Source organism: Oncorhynchus masou, chromosome 9 (assembly GCF_036934945.1).
Source record: "Oncorhynchus masou masou isolate Uvic2021 chromosome 9, UVic_Omas_1.1, whole genome shotgun sequence".
NCBI classification, from domain to species: domain Eukaryota; kingdom Metazoa; phylum Chordata; class Actinopteri; order Salmoniformes; family Salmonidae; genus Oncorhynchus; species Oncorhynchus masou.
This window is the reverse complement of record NC_088220.1, coordinates 51,708,442-51,732,390: the sequence shown is the minus strand read 5'-3', so window position 1 is coordinate 51,732,390 and position 23,949 is coordinate 51,708,442. Positions and strand designations below refer to the sequence as shown.

At 42.6% G+C, this 23,949-nt stretch overlaps 1 pseudogene; it reads left to right on the top strand.

The window, feature by feature from the left end:
• The window catches only part of LOC135546148 (RNA-binding protein Nova-1-like), a 64,354-nt pseudogene extending 42,171 nt beyond the window's left edge, over positions 1–22,183 (top strand).
• Positions 22,184–23,949: the final 1,766 nt, after the last annotated feature.

Genomic DNA, 23,949 nt, shown 5'->3' with positions numbered 1-23,949 from the left:
CAAAAATCTTGAAGGAGTTCCCACATATGCTGAGCACTTGTTGGCTGCTTTTCCTTTGCTCTGCAGTTGATGTTAAGATGTGATTGTTACTTGAACTCTGTGAAGCATTTATTTGGGCTGCAATCTGAGGTGCAATTAACTCTAATGAACCTGTCCTCTGCAGCAGAGGTAACGCTGGGTCTTCCTTTCCTGTGGCAATCCTCATGAGAGCCAGTTTCATCATTGTGCTTGATGGTTTTTGCAACTGTACTTGAAGAAACTTTATAAGTTCTTGACATTTTCCACATTGACTGACCTTCATGTCAGTAATGATGGACTGTCGTTTCTCATTGCTTATTTGAGCTGTTCTTGCCATAATATGGACTTTGTATTTTACCAAATAGGGCTAACCTCTGTATATCACCCCTACCTTGTCCCAACTCAACTGATTGGCTCACCTGTTAATTGAAATGCATCCTCATGAAACTGGTTGAGAGAATGCCAATAGTGTGCAAAGCTGTCATCAAGGCAAAGGGTGGCTACTTTGAAGAATCTCAAATTTCAATTTGTTTAACACTTCTTTGGTTACTACATGATTCCATATGTATTATTTCATAGTTTTGATGTCTTCACTATTAGTCTATAATGTATAAAATAGTAAAAATCAACAAAAACCCTTAAATGAGTAACTTTTGACTGGTATTGTAACTGAGGTTGGGTGGTCAATTACAAGGAATTGTGTTTTAGAGTTTTAGTTCTTTAGGGATTGAAAGTTAGATCTTACTCTTGTGGGTCAGAAACAGTAACATTTATATTCTTAACGGTTCAGAAAATTAACATTTAAGCGACCATGAAGATGCTACGCAGTAAACTATCTTTCTTTGGCCTAATCTCTCAAAAGCTTTAGTGAGCCATAAACCTCAACTCTTAAAATGCTCCCTCGCTCTGTGGTGACGCAGAGGTTCTCTTTCATTGTAATGACATCACTGTAAGTGACGGCTGCGCCGTTTCAGCCCAACCTTCCCTCTGCAACACCACCAAGCCCAGTCTATTTCATTAACCAGCATCCTGTATCTAATAACTGTTCTCATTGGAACAGCACACAGCGCCGGCTAATCCATACAACCGGGCCTAGCGCAAGCAGAGTGGACCGTTCGTCTCCTAAATTAAAAGCTACATCAGGGAAAATCGCTGTAACGTATGAAAACAGAAAACAGAGCAGTGCAACCTGTCCAACAACCCTCCACCCCCCCCCCCCCTCCCCCTCCAGCCTTGTCTCAGGAGGACCGATGGCCAGCAGAAAATAGTTTAATGCCGTTTTTAACCTTCAGATGCATCAGCTGGCTCAGGAAAAGGTCACTTCCTCCGCCGAGTATCGATCCCATTCGTAGGAAAGCCGGCGGAGAGAGGCACTAAAATATATTTGTTGTTTGACAAGGATGTGCACCCGTTAATGTTGGGTTAAATCTCTTCGGAAGGAAGGACGCATTTGCCACTGTGTATGGATGTGTGTGTGAGCGTGCTTCCATGCGTGTGTGTAGTTGGGAGGGAGAGGTCCTTTGAAGGAGAGTGTTTTATGTTTATGAATTACACGCCTATCCATCTGCTGCTTTACAGTATGTGTGGAGAGGAATATTAGATCAGGTTTAGATCAGGCTTTTGTGGAAGCGAGACTAACGTATGGTGTTAATTTTGTATTTGTATGTGTGTGTATGTGATATGTCCAGCATTTTAAATGTATAGCCTAAACATATACTTAAAAACAGGAAATTAACCAATCCTCAATCGTTAACACAATGGAAAGGTCAAATGCTTTATTTATTATCTAAATGTTGAAAGTACGTGGGCGTGGAGAGAAACAAAATGGTGCAGTTTGAGGCCATGTGGTGGAGGGTGATGCGGGTGCTGGGGATGGGGGTGTGAGCAGGTGGGTCTGGGCAGGTGTGATGTCATTGATGTTTGTGTGCGTCTGTATGCTGTTTGTATGTGTATATTTTGTATTGTCATCTTTTAAAATTAATAAATGTGTAGCCACAATTTAATGTCTATCTGCAAGGCTTGGACTGGGAATGGAACCAAAATGGAGAATGGAGGTCAGCAGTTGCCATGGATACTAGAACAATTACAAATTCCCTTTTATTAAATATGCGTGAGAAAAGAGCAACTTTCCTTCCCAGTGGCACACCAGGGTTCTGAGTTATTGTAATCCACTGTGAGAAGAGATGTCTGCACAAACAATCCGATAAGATTGTGGTCGCCAACATTTCTGAACGTGTCATCCATCGCCTCCTCTGGTTGGCTAGTGTTTGACATGGGCTTCCCAGCCCAGCCTCAAAACACACTGCCATTTCCTAGTGACTCAAAATTCTCTATCAGCTGTGCTGCCACAGCTCAGGATTCTTCTGTTAATGAAAGCCTTGAGGGGGCTAAGTGGACATTGGTGTTGTATTACTTAAGGCTGAATGGTACTTCCCAGGCTAAAAGCCTGAACACAGCATCAGCCCTGTTTTCGTTGGAACTGGAAGGAGAAGGTCTTCCTCTCAGTCCTCTCTCTCTCTCTCTTAACCGCTCCATGTTGTCACAGCGTGTTAGGGTCTGTGAGTGAACATGTCCTGGTGGAGCAGCCCATCGGCCCGGCTCAGCAGCACACTGAGGCTCCTCTCGGTTGGACGAACGTGGCCCCACCTCAGCCCCACAAGGACAGGCTATTTTTGCCCTCATCAGCACTTGTTAGATGGCAGGCCTCATGAGGTCACTTAATGCATGATCGAGGGCCCAGGTTTGGGGTCAGAGCCAGCCACGAATCTGAGCAAAGTTGGTGTACAACACACATGCATATGTTCATGTACTGTACATTAGAGTATATGTGAATATACTGATCCAAATAATGTAATTAAGATCCTATTTTAGATCACAATCCATATCAAATTCACTGCTTTCTTAATACAGTTAAAGTGGAACTTTAGGCAACATGAAATCTTATTCAAATCTGTTCATATACACCCCCGTGAAGAATATATATATATTTTTTTTTACATTTTCTGACACGCGAGCACTTAGATATGGTCATTTCAGCGGTTTCATAAATGCATAGAATGTCTGGGAATGACGTCTAGTATGGCATTTGTGAAATGTCTATAGCAATATAGAGTGGAAGAGCGGTCGTGCCTTTGGACAATTAATAGACACTGCAGTAAATAACCCCCCCCCCCCCCAAAGAAAACAAAATAACAACAACCTATGTCTTGTTCTGGACCGAAATCTACGCAGACCAGTGCGCCACAGCCAATCATAGCTACAGTAGGCCTATATGCAAATAAGCCATTTGCCACATGGCCTGCCATTTTGAACTGAATTGTGTGGTTACAGGCAGTAGCAACAGCGTGACATTAGATCACATTAACACATTCACCAAAAGCCACAAAATACAAATGAATGGATTTCTGCAAATATGTTAATAGCAAGGTTGTCCTCTTACATTTGGGATCTTCAAAGCACCATTTATCAGATAACCAAGAAAAGGTAGGCTATCTATCCCTCATATCCACTCCAAAATACATCCCGACATATCCACTCCAAAATACATCCCTACACAGGCTCAGGGACCTGTGATGGGGCTACATTCACCGACAGGATTTCTTGCACTTCCTCGGCTGGGAAATCATGAAGACCAAAAGAAATGTTCAGCGGCATTCACAATGATTCCAATCTTCTGAGACTTCTTCTCTTCTCAGTTTATGACCATTGCAATAAATAATACAAAGTCGACCTTTTTTACATGTAGCATTTCACTATCCCTCATTTGATAAGAGACCTTCACTGGTTGTGGTGGCTTTACTACCATTGCTTCTGCCCCACCACTCGTTCCTTCCAATTTTCTCACTGCCTTCAGATTGGAGGCACGCTGGACACTCCTTACCCTTGCCACCTCATTCTCCTTCACCCTAACAGGGCACTCCTTACCCTTGCCACCTCATTCTCCTTCACCCTAACAGGGCACTCCTTACCCTTGCCACCTCATTCTCCTTCACCCTAACAGGGCACCCCAAAAATTCAGGCACATGTTCACCTCCACAGTTGCAGTATTTCCTTCCATCTGGCATATGATATTCTTCCCTTCTGCACACAATTGACAAATGACCAAATATTTTACATTCATGACACTGAAGAGGCTTGTGCACAAAAGCTCTTACAGGGTATCTCATGAATCCTAACTTTATATGAGAAGGGAGAAACTCTTCATCAAAGAACATTAGCATGGATGAAGTGATTTTTTTTTCAATCCGTCCACCATACAGGTCAGTCGATGTGCATCAACCACTCCATCGATGTCTTCAGTTATATCCTCTGCCTTTATTTCTTGTGCCACCTCAGAAATAACCCCCTTGATAGGCACCATGCTATGACATTCCACTCCAATATCTTTTTGAGTCTTAAAACATGCTTCTTCTGCACCGCAGACACACACAAAAAAGTAAACAAGACCACTTCTTGTGACTCTCACCGACTCCACACATGACAGATTTTTTTCCTGGAGACATTAAACGTATTTCCCAAGTAGCATTGACCCAAAATCCTGACTTCGACCAAAAACGACTCTAGTGGTTTCCTATTTTCCAATATAGCTTCACTTGTCTTGTCTCCCTTTCTCTTCGCCGCTGTCACCCACTCATTCTCACTTTCTGTGCTATTAGCTTCACTCGACTCACTAGCAGATTCAAACAAAACCTTGGTTTCCGCCATCTTCCGTCCTACCCAGTTCTCACACCCGGCAAAACCCTTGATGCCAAATCTATTTGACAACTAAGAGATATGCTAACTGTGGATAACAGTCGATCAAGTTCAGCATAGCTAGCTAGCTAGCTAGTAAAGCGATTCACATTTCTTTGGTAGCCAACCGAATGACACCTGAATCTTTAGCTGTCGCCACCGACAATAATATGAAGGGGGAAAAGTCAGTCACTAACCCACTCCTCCCAGCAGCTAGCTGGCAAACGTTAGGCTCCATGTTTTTAGCTCCCTAAAATAGCTAGCAAAATAAATAGATACGCTAGCCCAGGGGCGCACTGGCCGTATTGAAAAACAACAAATTCACGGGCCAATGTTTTATTCGAAAAGATATGGTCCTTTATAATGTCCACCTGTATATAGCATTTTAACATATTAAAACAAAAGAGAGAAATAGTATTTGTCCAGCCTTTGCTGCTAGGCTTGCAGATGTGCATAATATGCTGCGACCCTAATCGAAAAGTATTTAATAACTCCAAATAACAAAAACGTAGCTATAGGTTGTTGTAACATTTAAACAACATGTTTAAACATGTAACATGTTTTTATTTCTTTTTTAAATGCGCTGCATGTATCACCGGTGATGTTGAATGCAGCATTGCTGTATGGTGCACTCCACATGCAATGTAGTTGAGTAGCCAGCCTAGGCTACTGCTCAAATGTTGCTGTAATAGGCCAACATGTTTCTCCTTTGCATGGTGTTTTGTTGTATGTTTTGTTTTTTTGGTTATTTATTGTCAAGCGTTAAAAAACGATGCCAGACTGCAACATTTTAGTAGCCTAGCTAGGACTGTGGCATGTGTCTGCACATTCCCCCTCTGCTGCATGCTGTAAACACGACACACGAAACCAGCGCAATTGAAGTTGAATTCACCTATGCGAGCGCACCAGGCTGTAAATACTTCATGACTCAACGGTTGACTCATTTATAATCGCCTGTGTATCATATTGGGCCTGAGGGCCTTGACACATGTGCGCTAGCCTATTAGCCATGTTACGACTGACTTGGGATCATTGCCTTTGCTAGTTTGATTGTATTGATATTCCCAGTCTGTATTTGTTCAAAATATTGACTAGTTGAAACTAAAACAATGGGTGGAGTCAGCAAACAATGTATCAGGCCAGCTGTGATTTACAACCTGATAGCAATATGTTTTGGACTACCAAGAAATATATTGGTGAATTACAGTGCCTTTGGAAAGTATTCAGACCCCTTGACTTTTTCCACATTTTGTTAGGTTACAGCCTAATTCTAAAATTGATTAAATCCTTTTTTTCCCCTCTTCAATATACACACAATACCCCATAGTGACAAAGCAAAAACAGGTTTTAGGACATTTTTGCTGATTTATTATAAATTTAAAAAACGGAAATATGACATTTACATAAGTATTCAGGCCCTTTACTCAGTGCTTCTGCACCTTTGGCAGAATTTACAGTCTCGAGTGTTCTTGGGTATGATAAGACAAGCTTGGCAAACCTGTGTTCGGGAGTTTCTCCCATTCTTCTCTGCAAATCTTCTGAAGCTCTGTCTGGTTGGATGGGGAACATTGCTGCACAGCTATTTTTAGGTCTCTCCAAATATGTTTGATCAGGTTCAAGTCCGGGGCCACTCAAGGACATTCAGAGACTTGTCCAGGAGCCACTCCTGCGTTGTCTTGACTGTATGCTTAGGGTTGTTGTCCTGTTCAAAGGTGAACCTTCACCCCAGTCTGACGTCCTGAGTGTTCTGGAGCAGGTTTTCAACAAGGATATCTGTACTTTGCTCCATTCATATTTGCCTCGATCCTCGATCCTGACTGATCCTGTCTCCCAGTCCCTGCCGCTGAAAACATCCCCACAGCATGATGAGACACCATGCTTTACTGTAGGGATGGTCCCGGGTTTCCTACCGACGTGAAGCTGAGCATTCAGGCCAAATTCTCTGGTTTCATCAGACCAGCGAATCTTGTTTTTCATGGCCTGAGGGTCTTTAGGTGCCTTTTGGATAAATCCTCGAGGGCTGTCTTTTGCCTTTTACGAAGGAGTGGCTTCCGTCTGGCCACTCTACCATAAAGGCCTGATTGGTGGAGTGCAGCAGAGATGTTTGTGCTTCTGGAAGGTTCTCCCATCTCCACAGAGGAACTACAGAGCTCTTGATTCTTGGTTACCTCTCTGACCAAGGCCCTTCTTCCCAGATTGCTCAGTTTGGCTGAGCAGCCAGCTCTAGGAAGAGTCTTCATGGTTCCAAACTTCTTCCATTTAAGAATGATGGAGGCCAGTGTATTCTTGGGGACCTTCAATGATGCAGACATTTTTTGGTGTCCTTCCCCAGATCTATGCCTCGACACAATTTCTATCTCAAGGCCACCAGACTGTTAAACAGCAACCACTAACATTGAGTGGCTGCTGCCAACACACTGACTCAACTCCAGCCACTTTAATAATGGGAATTGATGGGAAATGATGTAAAATATATCACTAGCCACTTTAAACAATGCTACCTAATATAATGTTTACATACCCTACATTATTCATCTCATATGTATACGTATATACTGTACTCTATATCATCTACTGCATCCTTATGTAATACATGTATCACTAGCCACTTTAACTATGCCACTTTGTTTACATACTCATCTCATATGTATATACTGTACTCGATACCATCTACTGTATCTTGCCTATGCTGCTCTGCACCATCACTCATTCATATCTTTATGTACATATTCTTTATCCCCTTACACTGTGTATAAGAAATTCGTTTTGGAATTGTTAGTTAGATTACTTGTTGGTTATTACTGCATTGTCGAAACGAGAAGCACAAGCATTTCGCTACACTCGCATTAACATCTGCTAACCATGTGTATGTGACAAATAAAATCTGATTTGATTGATTTGATTTGAATCCTGTCTCAGAGCTCTACGGACAATTCTTTCGACCTCATGGCTTGGTTTTTGCTCTGACATGCGCTGTCAACTGTGGGACCTTATATAGAAAGGTGTGTGCCTTTCCCAATAATTTCCAATCAATTGAATTTACCACAGGTGGACTCCATCTCAAGGATGATCAATGGAAACAGGATGCATCTGAGCTCAATTTTAAGTCTCATTGCAAAGGGTCTGAATCCTTATGTAAATAATGTATTTCTGTTTTTTATTCTTAATATATTTGCAAAATTTTCTAAAAACCTGGTTACGCTTTGTCATTGTGGCATATTCTGTGTAGATTGCTGAGATTGCTTTTTTATATATTTAATCCATTTTAGAATAACGCTGTAACGTAACAAAATGTGGAAAATGTCAAGGGATCTGAATACTGTCTGAAGGCACTAAATCATGCATTGAATTGCATCCATCTATTCTCTCAACCTGTTATGAAGTTGGTTTTGTAGCATAAACTGGGAATTTGATCTTTTTGACTAATATTATGATTGTCTGTTTGTTTCATATCTGCAAAGTAGCTTAAATGATGTCTGTTCCACTTTGTAAGTCCTCCCCTCAAATACTGTATCTCTTCTGTTTAGATATCAGTTCCACCCTATTGTGTTTGTCTATGTCATCAGAAAGAAAGAAAAGTCACACACTCCCTTCATATCACCAGCGTGTCCAAATTCAGCTTTCTTAGTGTGATAGGCAGTGAAATGGAGGGAGAATGAGCGGATTAACATTACTGACACAGGGATGGGTTGAGTTGACCACCAGGGATAATCCTTACGGCCACAAAAAAAAAAAATGTTTTTACATCAGGCTAGCGGCCCAGAGTTCATGCAACAGCGCTCGTTCCAGGCACGCATTCTTTTTTTAATTTCATCATATTGATTTGGATTGTGCGTGAGCGGCGGGCGGAAGAAGGTCCATCACCCGGGACCGTTCTTGTCAACCTTTGGAGCGGAGCGGCTGGTCGGGAGCAGTGTGATGCTTCGGTGTTATTTTTAACCAGGTTTTTTCCCCCCAGCCTCGGAGAGAGAGCCACACACTGAAAGGCAGATGAGGCAGAGAGGAGCGGCTAAGCCCGGGGATCAGGAGACAGGCGATTAACCTAAAGTCTGGTGCTTAGAACTTCAAAGTACAAATAGCCCTCTGCTCACGGATCAGATCCCGTCTAAAGGATGGACAGAGGGAGCAGGGGGAAACAGTTGCTCCGTGTCCCCACACGTACGTAGCTGGGGGGCTGGGGAGAGCAGAGGAGGGTGGGGTGTGGTTCTGGCATCCACAGACAATAACACCCTTTGTGCTCCTTGCTGAAACAGTACTATGGGGGGTTTAGGTTTAGCCTTAGCCCTTGACATAGAGATGACATGAGCTGAGACTCTCAGTATCCCTGAGCATGGCGAGAGAAACCAGGAGAGGGGGTGATGAACAGTGGGTGTGTAGTACTGCTACTGCAATACATTATGTCAAGCTATGGACGGGATGGAAACCTGGAACCGAAAAAGAAGTGGTTTCTATATCGGGGACGGCGGCAGCCAAGCAAATGACGCGGTTTTATCTCTTTGATGGCTACGGGCCTTGTTAACTTCTGTGGTTTGTTTGTTTGTTTGTTTGTTTTCATGTTTGTTATCTCCGAGAGCTGGTTCAAGCATATTTCCATGGCTCAGCACCCTCCGTGGCTATTATGGTCCCCATCCCTGGTCCCCATGAGCGCAGCCCCCAACTTCCTTCCTCACCCCTATTCCCGTCCCACACCCTAACCCACAGTACCTAATGAACGACTAGCCACGGCTGATGAAACAGCAGCAGGTCTCTCTCATCTTCGCTTTCTCTCTCGCCTCTCCCCATACCCTCTCCCAATCCTCCTTCACAACCCCCCCCTCTCTCTCTCTCTTGCTCTCTGTCTTTGAAGGAAGAGGTAGGAGGCTTCATTCTCAGTCTGCCTGCATTAAGACACATTCAGCAAAATTAGCCTGGCGTATCCGCCGACGTTGCTCTATTCTTACCACACTCTAAAGAGCCTACATTTTAATCAGCTTGCTCCGACACACAGGCCAAATGTTCTCCCCTTCATAAAAAAAACCACACACACACACAAAAAATCTGATTGTCAGCTATAACTCTTGGGGATGAGGACGATTATTTTAGATTAAAATGGCCAAACCTGACATAGCGAGGGAAACTCAACGGCGACCAGGAACAAAAAAATGAATGCTTTCGAAACAGTGCATGTGGGGTAAAGGACTTATGAGAGAAAGACAATTACAATTTTGAACATCTATTAAATATTAAAGAGCTGAATGTGGTCCTAGAGACTCATCATTAGCAGTAATGGGTTTTATACATCGCACTATTCAGCTATTTATTCCGCTGCTTCTAATCTTTAGGAGGCAAGTCCCAACTGAATCATTACACATCCAATCCAACATCATGCAAAAGCTGTGTGTGTGTGTGTGTGTGTGTGTGTGTGTGTGTGTGTGTGTGTGTGTGTGTGTGTGTGTGTGTGTGTGTGTGTGTGTGTGTGTGTGTGTGTGTGTGTGTGTGTGTGTGTGTGTGTGTGTGTGTGTGCGTGTGTGTGCGTGCGTATGTGCAATGCAGAAGATGAAAAGAATTCTTAGAAGAATCTTCACCTCTTCCTCCCCCACTCAGGTGTTTTGATCCTCAAACCCATCTCTAATGCGCGCTTGAGTGAAAAAGCGTGAAATATTTTTGCCTCAACATTGAACGACACACATTTGTATGAAAATTAGGGGGAATGTGGTAAAAATCGGTTGTGAGAAACTGGATGAGAAATTGCACTGAGCCAAGACCAATTTAGATGGCACTTATCCATATGGGGACTAAACCAAAACAATTCCTCAATTCCAATGCATGATTATTCTCCGTCACTGTCACAAATAAATATGTGAATAAAATATTTTACTACAAATACTCAAAAATAATATTTTATATTTAATACTTTGAAGTCAAGTCTTGATCTCTCTCTGTCCCTGCCTTCTGTTAATTTCCCATTTCTATGTAAATTCACTGCGGTGTACCACGGCCAGCAAGGCTACAGAATCAAGGTCACAGCAGCGCCTCTGTAAAGAAATGTTGATGTCTTTAGAAGGACTGCAGCAAACATTGAGAAAGTGCAAAGATCAAATCCAGCCACCCAGTGCGAAAAACATGGAGGCCATGCTAATTACTAGCCACATACTTCCCCTGTACACACACACACACTCTCTCTCTCTCTTGCCTTGTCCTCCGACCAACACTCATTTGCTTTTCTTCTTTCACCATTCAAGATGGATTTTCAAATATTCAAATAAAAAGGAGAGTTTTGTAACTGTTTCCACATCGCACGACATGGACAGATTGTAGGTAACCATTAGCATCCCTGTGAGACTCCTCTCATTGATCATCCTCGCGTAGTAGGTTCATTTGTAACATTGTGTGACTGGCTTTGGTGCAAAACTACCCTTGTTCAAAATACCACTACAGCACATTTAATGCTTCAAAAATTGTTTGTGGCCCTTATCAAGTTCATACTTATTCAGAAAGAAGAAGAATCTGCCTCCTCACTCTCCCCAGCTGGCACCTCTTTTCTAATGTTGAATGACAAAGGACAGTGAAGGCGTGCATATGTTTTAATATCGGTGTTTATGTGAGTGTGTATACTGTGTATACAGTACGTGTATGTACATAGTTGTATTGAGAATTATTTATGGTGTATATATGTGTGTGTGGGCACGCTTGTGTGAATTCGGGTGGAGGTGGAGGGGGGGGGGGTCTAGTTGCTACGAGTCGCTTCGACTCCTTTTCAGTACCCCTTGAATGCTGGAGCTGTTTCCATGGTAACACTGACCCCTGGGAGTAGATGCTTTTCACCAGGAGCCTCTTTATAATGGATTCACAGCTCGGAAACAAAGGGGGGAAAAATACACTCTTTCTCTCTCCCTATGTTTTTTTGTCCAGACACTACTCTCTCTCTGTCAATGTTACAATGTTTGTCGAAGGAGTAAAAACAGCTCACTCTTATTTCTCCCTTATGCTACAGCATTGAAAAAAGACCTGGAGAATATAACAATTTTTATACTTCTATTCCCTTTTTCTAGCCCCCTTTATTTCAAGCTAGATTCACTCTCTTTTTCTCTGTCTGCCAGTCATTTCTAACATTACTCCCTATTCGCACTCTTTGTTTGTTATCTTACGCCCTTCTCTATTGTTCTGGGTTGTTTCAAGTTATTTTCTTGGTTATCTCTTTTATTCCGTTCCCTCGCCCAGTCCCTTCCTCTATTCAATATCACACTTCTGTCATGTAGAGATACAATGTTAAGGCAGTGTGAAATCAGTGCAGTAACCATCTCTATGTCCTCTCTCTCTGCTCCTCTCCCCAGGCCAAGCTGATAGTACCAAACAGCACAGCAGGTCTGATCATTGGTAAAGGTGGAGCCACAGTCAAGGCCGTCATGGAGCAGTCAGGCGCCTGGGTGCAGCTCTCCCAAAAACCAGAGGGCATCAACCTGCAGGAGCGCGTGGTCACCATTAGCGGAGAGCCCGAGCAGAACCGTAAAGCCGTGGAGATCATTGTTCAGAAGATCCAGGAGGACCCCCAGAGCAGCAGCTGCCTCAACATCAGCTACTCCAACATCTCTGGCCCTGTGGCCAACTCCAACCCCACCGGCTCCCCCTACGCCAACTCAGCTGAGGTGAACCCCGCTGCTGCTGCTGCCGCCGCTGCCACAGCCTCCAGCCTCCTGGGTCAGGCCACCATGCAGAGTATGGGCGGCTTCCCCACCACCATGGGTCCCAGCTTCTCAGGCAACGACCTCCTGACCATCACCTCGGCCCTCAACACGTTAGCCAGCTACGGCTATAACACCAACTCCCTGGGCCTGGGGCTCAACCCCGCGGCAGCCTCAGGAGTCCTGGCCGCCGTAGCGGCTAGCGCTAATCCCGCCGCGGCTGCCGCTGCAAACCTCCTGGCATCCTACGCCAGCGATGCCTCCACCAGCGCAGGCCACCAGGCCGCCTCCCTGGGAGGCTTCACCCTGGGCTCGCTGGCCGCGGCCACTGGGGCCACCAACGGCTACCTGAGCGCCTCATCCCCGCTGATGGCACAATCCCTGATGGCCACTGAGAAGCAGATGCAGGAGGGGGCCAAGGACGTGGTGGAGATCGCTGTTCCCGAAAACCTGGTAGGAGCCATCTTGGGGAAAGGAGGGAAAACGCTAGTGGAGTACCAGGAGCTGACTGGAGCCCGGATCCAGATCTCCAAAAAGGGAGAGTTCATTCCCGGCACCCGGAACCGTAAAGTCACCATAACCGGCTCTCCGGCCGTCAACGCAGGCAGCTCAGTATCTGATCAGCCAACGGATCACGTATGAGCAGGGTGTGCGCGCCACCAACCCACAGAAGGTGGGCTAGAAAAAGGGAATGGAATGGAGGAAAACGAGTGGGGGCTTGGGGAGTAATGCAAAGTGAGAGAGAAAGGGAGAGGAGAGCAAGAATGTTGGAAGGAATCGTTCACACGTTTTTTCGTGTTTCAGTATTGTAAAAATGATGTGACGCAAAAAATTTGCTCGGAGAGAGGAGAAAGTGTAATGCGGAATACAAATGAAAATAAGGTGTAAAATGTAAATACGGTTTTATTACTTAAGTCTTGATCTTTCGGGATTTTTTATTGTTTTGTTTTTTTGTTCTTTTGTTTGTTTGGGTATTCTCCGGACAGTGGTGAATGCGATTTTAAACTGGCATGCTGCCGCGCTGCAGTTTGGAAAAGGGGGGCGGTGGGGGTACTGGGGGCCGACCCCCATGGAATCAGCCCCTTCCCCACCCCCACCCCCATTACTGTGTAGCTCACTGATTTTTTTTCTTCAGATTTGCCTTCAGTTTCAATTTGCCCCTTACCCTGCCCCCCCCTCCACACTTTTCACCCTCCCCCTACAAGGGTCTGAGAAGACTGCAAACAAGTGCTTGGTTTGAGATCTAAGGAAAATCCCTGTAGTTGATGACATCCCCCTCCTTTCCCCCATCCCTCGCCCCTCTCACAGTCCCCCCCCCCCTGTTTTGGGCAAAGGAGGTTGAGAGATGTGCCCTCCTATCCCTATTGCCTCGCGCCTTAGGTTCTGATTTAGCCAGATGCATGCTATGCCACGCTCCGTATTTATATATGGGATGCTCGTGTTTCGTATGTAGGACGAAGGCAGAGACGCGTGGTGCATCTCATTGGGTCAGAATTCTAGCGTAGCGCAAGAGTACATATAGAGGTTGGGGCATTTTTCTCAACAAGGTTTGCAGTCTGATATTATGATTATTATTAAGATTATTATAGATATCATCATCATTATTTATTAATATGATTTCACCCATAAAGTTCGGTATTTTCCTTGTTTTTTTTTAATCTGTGAATTCAGGTTGACATGAATGTAAAGACTATTTTTGATTTGATTTGTTTAATTTAAGTGGATTTAATAGTATGTCACGTAGTGTAATATACAGTATGTCTTATTTAAGTCCAGTAAAAACTGCACCGTAAGGACCACTACAGTGATGACGAAGAGGAAGGGTTAGCTTTGATATCCAGCAAAGAGCAGGACAGTAAATATTCACATTAAAACACACACACACACAAACCCTCTGATGCCATTTCAGTGCTAAAAAGGATTATAACATATCTACATGGCAGATTACGGTGAAATCAAGCAGACTAGTCTCTATACACATACATAGCTGCACAATGAAAAAATGTCACTTGCACAACAGGCCCAAGAGCAGCGTTCACATTCTTGCAAGAACAAAGTTCTCTAATAACGTCAACCCCCGAAGTTGTTTCAATGTTGTGTGAGCTCAGATTTCTCTCCTCTCTCTCCAGCTTAGTCTGTGTCCCTCAACATTGTGAAAAGCCAAAGTGTTGTTGGGACTGTAGGGCCATAGCCGTCTCCACTGAGATATCCAGCGAGCGCTGCTCTTCTGCCTGTGGCACTCTAACTCTAACTGTCTAGACAGGCCAGGCGAGACACTAGGAACAAGAGCACTTAGAACCTAGAGGTGGTGGCCCCGCCAGGACACGTACATACTACTGAAAAATATACAAACACTGAAGATGAGAAAGTTGATAGTTGAAACGATCTCACTAGGGTCCAACCAGATTGCCAGGCCCCGTCTCATTGCAAACAGATCTATTTCAAGGTAGTTCATATTTAGAAGTAGTTTTCCCTAATACTTGCTCTTATCAAGCAGTGTTCTTCTGTCCACGATGAACGGGGGGAATGTAAGGTGTACGGTCTGTTGGGCGTTAACTACAAGTCTGTCTAATGGTTGTGGGTTATTCTGATTTTGGAAAACTGTAGGGACCTCCCACTACACACTCCCTGCAATGGATACTACCCACTAACCTATAAGCTGCTAAAGATGTTTTGGTTTGTTTTATCTTGTTTTGTTTTTTTTGCAATCGGAGTACACTGAAGTCCATCTTAATGCACTGTGAAGTGTGGGTATCTTTTTCTCTGCCCATGAGGTCAGGGCTGTGTGCTGTAGGAGCTTGGTCACAGGCATATGCGTTGTTATTATTATGTCAGGGAAATGTACACATGAAAATACCAGGCAACTACGGTAATCATATCTCATGAACAAAACTCTATTTGCATACAATATCAGTTCTCAGTTAGATATGCAAGACGAGGAAAGAGTATTCATGTTTCTAAACACTACGTTGAAACCGGGATCCTGGATTGAGGCTTTCTTTGGATGCGCTTTGACTCAGTTTGGCATTGAAAGTAATGTGGTTGTAGAAACGGTCTCTATTTGGAGGATGGGATTGGGGGGGGGGGGAGTGGCAGGTGTGCATGTTCAGCTTTTGCTATTCAAAGACAACAGTTGGAGGTTTGTGGAGTTTTATCCCAATTTTGACCGGGTTGCTCTTTTTTTTAAGATACTCTAATCATCCGACTTCCCTTTTCATATTTGCTGTTTTCATAAACAGTTGAAATTGATGTATTCTGTTAGCTAACTGAAAATGGCGGGCTAACCTAAATGTGATTACTCCTAAAATGCCAAAGGAGGAGGGGGGGGTCACATTTTGCTTGACACTAAACAATCTAACTTGGTCTGGTAAGGGAACCTATCTCCCCAATTGGACATTTAGACACTGTAATGTAAAGGAAATCTATCCAATGGTGAGCTCTCACTAGTATTCGCCATTGGAACGTTTTCTCTATTGTCTATTGGAGCGACAGTGAAGCGCGTATCTCGACAGATTGGTAAGGAGTCTTCTTTATTCCCATCTAATACCATCCACTTTCCTCACCCCCCAACCCTTGTACCGCCGTGCACCCCATTCTTACACATCAACCCAGAGCCCCCCTCTCACATCTCTCCATGGGTGATAGTGTCTGGTGTTGCGATGCATGTCTGCCTGCCCTTCCAGACCACAACTACTCCAAAACAATGACTGTCTGAGTCTCTTAATGCTTTGAGGGTAGAGAGGACAGAGTTCCCTTGGTTGTAGAGCTGAGCATTAGAGTCAAGTTAGTGACCATTTTGCCAGCAGCAGTGAGAACAAATTAGTAGGTGGCAGAGGAAGTAAGAAAGAGAACCTGCAACCAGGCAACTAAGAGAGAGAGAGCAACTATCTGACTTCATTCTGTCAATCCCCTGGCCAGTGGTTTGAAACCATATTTTATTCTGTATGTTAGTGATAGGAGTGAAAACATTATGCTACATTTGGTACACATGCCCAGATACATACAGTACATTCATAAACACATTTACAGAGATTGCGAGTAGAATAAGGGAAAATGACAGAAATTACTGGATATAAGCGATACTACAACTGTGACAAATCAATGTGAATGATATCAAATAGAACAATATCAAATACCTGTAGTTGGAGATCACGGGAAGGTGCCAACAAAGTTTGTCAAAGGATGGCTTTGTTATCTTTTTATCTAATTCAGCAACATTACCCCATGTTGATGGGGTTTTAGGGTGTCCATTTTTGGCTGGTTTGTAATTTAGGGGATCTAGATAAAATGTGATGAGTACTGGAAGCAATATACGTAGTAGCATGTTGTCCTTGTATTGTCTTTTCGTTCTGTCCATTGTAAAAGCTTAGGATTTACCTAGATGTTGAATAGATTTACATAATTACGATTTTTTTTAATTTGTGAAATTGCTGCTATTTAATAAGTGATGTACTAAAAATAAAGTTAAAACATATCTGATTGGTTGTTTAGCAGGGTGTTGTAGTTCCCAGAGGTGTACTAAATGCTATACATGCTGATAAGATAATAATTACTGTAAAAACAAACTCAACAAAATAAACCTGTGCCAAAATAGATCTTTAAAGACTGAAACTGAAAATACGCGTGATTTAAAAAACATTACATGAAAGGAAACATACTTTTATAAGAAAAAAAATGTGATAAGTGCCAAACGAACCATATTTATAATTGTAAATAGAAGGAAATGGTACAAGTGACGTTTTTGTTGTTGAGTAAAAATCGATGAAAAAAGAAAAGGTTTTAGTTCAACTTTTAATTCCCCTTTCACTTACCATATGACATGAAATAAGGGATTGAGGAGGAAGGGAGCCATCTTGTTAGCTAGTAATCCAGAATTCCTTGAATATTACAGTACTTAGACTCCGGGGCCAGAAGAATCAACATAGAGATAGATTAGCATGGTTAATGATACACATGATATTAACATTCTTAATACAGCCTTTTATAGTTCTGAAAATGTATTTTGTGGAGATAGATGTTATCTTTTTTGCACGTCTATATTGCATGATATCAAAGTGAAGCGTGGACAACAAAAACATGTTAGAAAAAAATATTGTACAACATTTTTGGCCCGGTGTGTATTGAAGACATTTCATTTTGAAGACAAATTTTGAAGACAAATCGTTGCATGCCAACAATGGAAAAGCCATTTCATTTTCAGTGACACAATTTCAAACCTGTGTTGTTTTCACTAAGAACATGCAGGGACATCGTCCAGTAGAGCAAGGCCACAGTATAATTAGATTGTATGACTGGATGAGTATTTTGTGAGAACTTTGTCTAGGCATTAAAACATTCTTAGAGAGATAGGAACAAACCTTTAATCAAACATGAAGCTATTTTATTTTTTTTGCTGGTTGTGCTTCTTTTACTAAAACTCTAAAACGGAGTTATTTAATCCTGAATGAATTTGAATGTTTTTTTACATAGATATGGAGATATTGTCCAGGAGTGTACTCACCTCTGCATAAGTTTGCATATCACTCTTCGATCATGACTTCAGGGCTTGAGTGTCCATGTGTTTTGTGTGAATAACTAACATCAGGTAAGGCCAGATCTGGCCCTGGTGTCATTCTAACCATCTGTTTACCCTTTCGGCTCCCTCTGAGCTTGATCTCTTGTCTTGATGTAAATATGCACTTTATATTTCTCATTTAGACAGCTTTCTCATTTAAACCCCCATCTCCTAGGAAAAGTATTTTGATGTGCGTAGGCACCATGATTTTTCACACTCTGTTGCTGTTCAGCTTTTGTGTTTCTCAAAATCCTGGGTCTCGCTCCAGAATGTGGGACAAAAGTGTGTTTGACTCTGTAATCACTGAATTTGGTCTCATTGCATAATTGCACTTTCTACGACACAACATGTATATTGCCAATATTCCCCATGTTGTCCGTTGCCCAACTGTCATTCAGTTTTGCCATTAGACAACTGAATGGTGTTGGCATTCTCAAAAGGGGATTGTAAATTACAAAAGCTGGTCAGCCACAAGAGAACATAGCTTTTCCTCACTTAACACAGAATTTGGACTTATGTATATTTCCGAAGCTTTTAATAACAGTGTCAAAATGGGACACTCAGTCTAAACTTCAACCAAATTGACATCCCTGTTCCTAGCGATGCCTCAGTTGCAATACAATGTCAGCATGAGGTATACTGTATAGCCCTGTAGCGTAAGCTGAGATGGGGGTTTGTGCGTTAGTGTAGTACCTTACTGTACAGCTGTGCATGTGCTATTGTCTGGCTCTCTCGTGTCTGTGTGTCTGCAGTAGGTCAGCATCATGGTGTCGTCTCCATGCCGCTGGGTGAACAGATCGGTTTTGTGATGTGCAGAGGAATGCAAACTTATGGTTCACCTGCTGTCGGTGACATCATTGCTTTTCAGTAGGTGTGTGGCTATTAGTGCTCAACTCCAAAACCTCACAATGCCCCAACCCCCGCCCTCCTCGCTCACACCCACTCCCACCACCCTTAGCCAGACATTCACGGAACCCAGGGTCCCACTCTTGAGCTTGTACCCCATCGAAGCACCAGCAATTTTAGACTGCATTTGTCATATCACTGTTCAGTTCCTCTTTATTGTTTTCCTGTTTTTTATTTGTACTACGCTCTCTAACCTAGACCAATTATAACAAAATGCCATTCATATGTATCCTGTTTACTCCCCCTTTTCTCCTTTTTGCACTTTCACTGCCCCCCTTTTCCAACCACTCCCCCACACTTCTGCTCCGATCCCGCCACACCACCAAACCCCCCCACCTCCTCCTCCTCCTCGAGTTTCTCCCGAGTGCCAAACAAAAACAGTACCATTCCAAACTTTTTGAGTTTTCTTGTATGTTGGACATCCATTGGACGCACCCATGAAGCCAGCATGTTCCTCCATAACATGATGTCAGTCATGACGCCTCAACATTACCCAAAAGAAACAGATCAAAAAACCCCTGAGCTAAAAGCAGACCTGGATTAACCCGGTAAAGGCTGGCTACCTCTCATAAACTGCTTTTCCTAATTCTCTACCATCTCTTCAACCTCCAGGACATCATTGATTGTGTGCCATAGTGTTGGGGGCACTTGTCACTCTCCTCACTCCCCAAGTCTCTCCATTTGATTTTCGATGGGAAAAAAATAAAAAAATCCATTTCTAATGACGATTCTTTTTCTTTAACATTAAACCACACTCAGAATGGTGTGAGGAGTGTAATCGTCAGCTGCGCAGCCATCCTCTGTCTTCTGAACTTTGAACTTTTCACCCCTCATGAACTTTATTGACCTTCTTCCTCCCCTTCTATGTTCATCAAACTGTTTGGACTTAAATCTCCATTCCATCACCAAAACTATTTGAGACTGTGCAATTCTAGTTGAAATGATATGATTTTTTTTTGCTTGTTTCTCATCACTGGGGCAATTCTCAGAGATAAAGAATGAAAAATCATCCACACAAAAAATACAGACAAACAACAACAACAAAAAACTAAACAACTGTTTCTCCACAATTTCATTTTTCTCTCATTGTAAATATTTTTGTCAGATTTTGTTGAGCTGTAAAGAGAGGTGTGTTCAACAGAATGGGGCTGGCAGCATAAAACCCACCTAGTGGAAAGAGGAAAAGAAAGACGCACCCCATACATCTACTCATTTGTTCTGCTACAGTAGCTTGTTGTATTGACATTGGTGTGACCTGCTGTATTTGTTGTTGTTTATTTCCATGCTAGCTCCACTTAGACAAAAGGATGTAAAAAACGCAAAAGAGAATTCAGTTCTGGAGCTGAAAATCATCCTCATGATAGAATTGTTTACATTTGCTACCGTAGCTGTATTCGTTGATGGTTTCGTTTTGCTTAGTGTGAGTCGTAGTTATTGTAAATGCTTGGTAGTTGGAAGAACATATCAATGTGGAGAACTTGCTAGACTCGGCACCTTACACTAGATGTGGGACACACAGGACTAGGGAGAACCTGTGTTGCTCCCAAACCACAAAAAGGAAGTTGAGCCCTCTTTAGTGCAATAGAGTAAAAGTGATATCGTTTATAACTACAATTATGTTAATTGGGCATATTGTAGGTGGGCGTTGCTGAATGTAAATGCCAACATGACAAAGGTGCCCGTAGTGCCAACTGAGACATATCTCGGTCAGTGGGTTTTAGTAGATCGAAGAAGACGGAATGTATTCATTTGACACAGCTAGACTGGACTGACCATATCATTGCTTAGCTTTGGGCTCCACTCACAATGCTTTATGCTGCCAGCCTCATTTTCTGATAACACTTCATGAGCTATTTATTTTCAACCTATTATATACTATTAATAAATGACAACACAACCAGAAAAAGGGAATGACTGGAAAGGTGAATTATTGTTTTGTTTTTTAGTATTTTAGTGGTTGCTTTTAACACCATTCATTAACTGACTTAAAGAGTATTGAATATTTAATGTAATTGTAGCATTGTGTTTGTAAAAAAAAAGTAAAAAAAAGTAGTGAGTTGTGTTTATTGACTTGTGGATTACCAGTGAAGTCAGCAATCTAGTGCTAATATATATTTAATCTTTTTTTAAGGATTATTCTTTTCCGACAGCAACAACAGTCATTATAAATGTTCATTTTAGCATCACCTGTCTTCTGTTGTCTTATTCTTCACCTCCCACTACACTCAGTCTCATCCAAGTAACACATTGCAAGTTTGTGCCTGAAACCATGTGCTTGGTCTGGGGGCGGGGCCATATGGTATGAGTGGCGTGTGTGTATGTGAGTGCGTGTGTGTGTGTGTGTGTATGAGGGAGAGAGTGTGTGAATGGAAAGGCTGCTGTCTGAGCCTTGGTGGGTGGGTGTTCTGTCCAATGTCCACCAAAGCTAAAACCTGGAGGGCTTCCATTCACCAATGGAATCCCCTGACGTTATAGCTGGAACTTCATCATGTGACCTGAGCCGACTCTATCGTTCATAACCCTCCCACCCAACCACTCTCCACCACTACCCTATCCCTGAGTCATCCCCTACCACACGCCAGCACCATGTGATGTTCTCCATCGATAACATACTACTCGACCAGATCAACATTAACATGTCTCCTCCATGTTTCCAAAAGGAGCGCGTTGCCAGTCAACCTGCTTCCCACATGATACTCAACCATCCTCTCTAGCTGCCGGGGCCAGGCCCATTCGTCTAAAAACAAGAGGATAGACAGACAGAGAAATAGTGATTCTCAGGGTGTCTTCTTGATCTCCCTTTATATCCTGCCTTCTGCAGTTGTCCCACTTGATTCTGCCCTAATGATTTCTATGGAGCCCAAAGACGACGGTGATTTCCAATGCTCATGTAATGGTTGCTTAGCAATTATTCTGAGGGATGATGTGCACCCACTTAAAGGAGCAACTGCTGTATTGTTTACAACCTAAATGAGACCAACGCTGTTGAAAAGGAATGTGTAGGACAAAAAAATTATACGTATTGCAAAATGATGACATTTCAACAACAATTTGTGTGACATGAGTTAATGTAATTATGAGTCATTGCATGTTACTATTTTTTTGCAATGAAAACATCTTTTTTTGAACTGTTAGAATGGATGGTACATTGTCAAATTAGTGCAACATTTAGACGCTAAAAAATAAAACAAACGTTGGTGTCCGTGTTAATGTCACCATCAGGAGAGGTTTTGGACCAATGAATGCAAAATGTTGTAACGGTTTTGTTCATTTGTACATGGTAATAATGGGTTAAATAAACCATTGAAGCTAATTGTCAGGTAGACATCATTAGTCTTACTAATTAATTCATTAAGGCCCACACATTGGTTTACCATGTTAATACTCAAAGAGGTGCTTGAAAAACAGTTGATATTGGACAGAATACAGTTCTTACTATAACCAAACCCCAAAAGAGGTAAGTTAAACACCCCTTGTCCTGTAATACAACGTTGCACATGATATTGTGGTGTTTCACAAACACACATGTTTACCCAAGGCAGAAAGAATATTTCAAGCGGGTTTAGGTATTTAAGGAGGACATTAATGACAATGTTGGACATTACCATGCTTTTGCTGAACAAGCAGCATAGCAATCAGAGGTTATGAGACGATCGGAAAGGTTGGGACTCGTCTCACCTCATCCAGTACACCCAATACAATAGAAATTACACAATCAAGGTGGAGGCTATGTTGCTCTTTGACATTTTCATCCTCCCACTATCACTGTGCACCAACCAGTTCATCCAACCAGCAAACACCACCCCCCGCATTCACCATGTCTCCACAGCCAACCTATCAGGATTTGTGGATGTAGGCAGATCCAAGCAACTTCTGGCCAATGGGCTTCGACCTCTCCATGCAGTGGCTATTGGTTTATTGACCTGCAGCACAGCAGAGTCCCCAGGTTTATCAACATTCACAGCATGGTCTGAAAACCAAACCTCTCTCACAAACCTTCCATACATTAAAGAAGTACCTCCAAGGTTCAGAATGAAGCAGAGTTTATGGTTCACTGCACACACCTCCCAAGTCATTAAATCAAGGCAATTTGTAAGGAAGCTAAAATAACGTTATGGTACAATATGAAGCCAAAAGTTGTAATAAGCCCCTGAGCTTTCGTAATAGAGCAATGTCAGAACCTTGATGCGCCTTTTGTTAGGCACTACAGTAGATGTGTTTGTTTTGTGTCCTTGATAGCTTTGTAGTCATTCCAGAGCATCAATGAAATGAAAGGAGGTAAGTTATGAGATTAATGGAGAATAACTGAACCTAAAAGGGATAGTTCACCCAAATTACAACATTACACATTGGTTTCCTTACCCTGTATGCAGTCTATGGACAAAGTATGACAGCAATCCATGCTTTACGTTTTAGCATTTGTGGCACCAATCCCATTCCAGTCATGGGACCAGTATTAGCATTTTACACTCATCATGTCCAAGTCATCCAAGGTCTTTAAAATTGATTGTGAAGCTCAACAAAGTCACATATACACCACCGTTCAAAAGTTTGGGGTCACTTAGAAATGTCCTTGTTTTTGAAAGTTTTTTTATGGAATATCTACATAGGCGTACAGGGACCTGTTATCAGCAACCATCACTCCTGTTAGCTAATCCAAGTTGATCATTTTCAAAGGCTAATTGATCATTAGAAAACACTTTTGCAATTATGTTAGCACAGCTGAAAACTGTTGTTCTGATTAAAGAAGCAATAAAACTAGCCTTTTATAGACTCGTTGTGTATCTGGAGAATCAGCATTTGTGGGTTCGATTACAGGCTCAAAATGGCCAGAAAGTTAGTTTCGAAAAGGATGCGCAAAAAAATGACTTGAATGGGATTTGTGCTACCAATTCAAAAACGTTAGCGTGTTGAAACAGTGCTAGGGAAACCAAACCCAAGCATCGATTGCTGTCATACCTTGTCCATAGACTGCTTACAGGGTAAGGAAACCAACGGTTCATTTTTGGAATTTGGGTGAACTATCCCTTTAAAGGGTGCGTTTGCACTGTATTATTCACTCTACGGAATACTACTCAA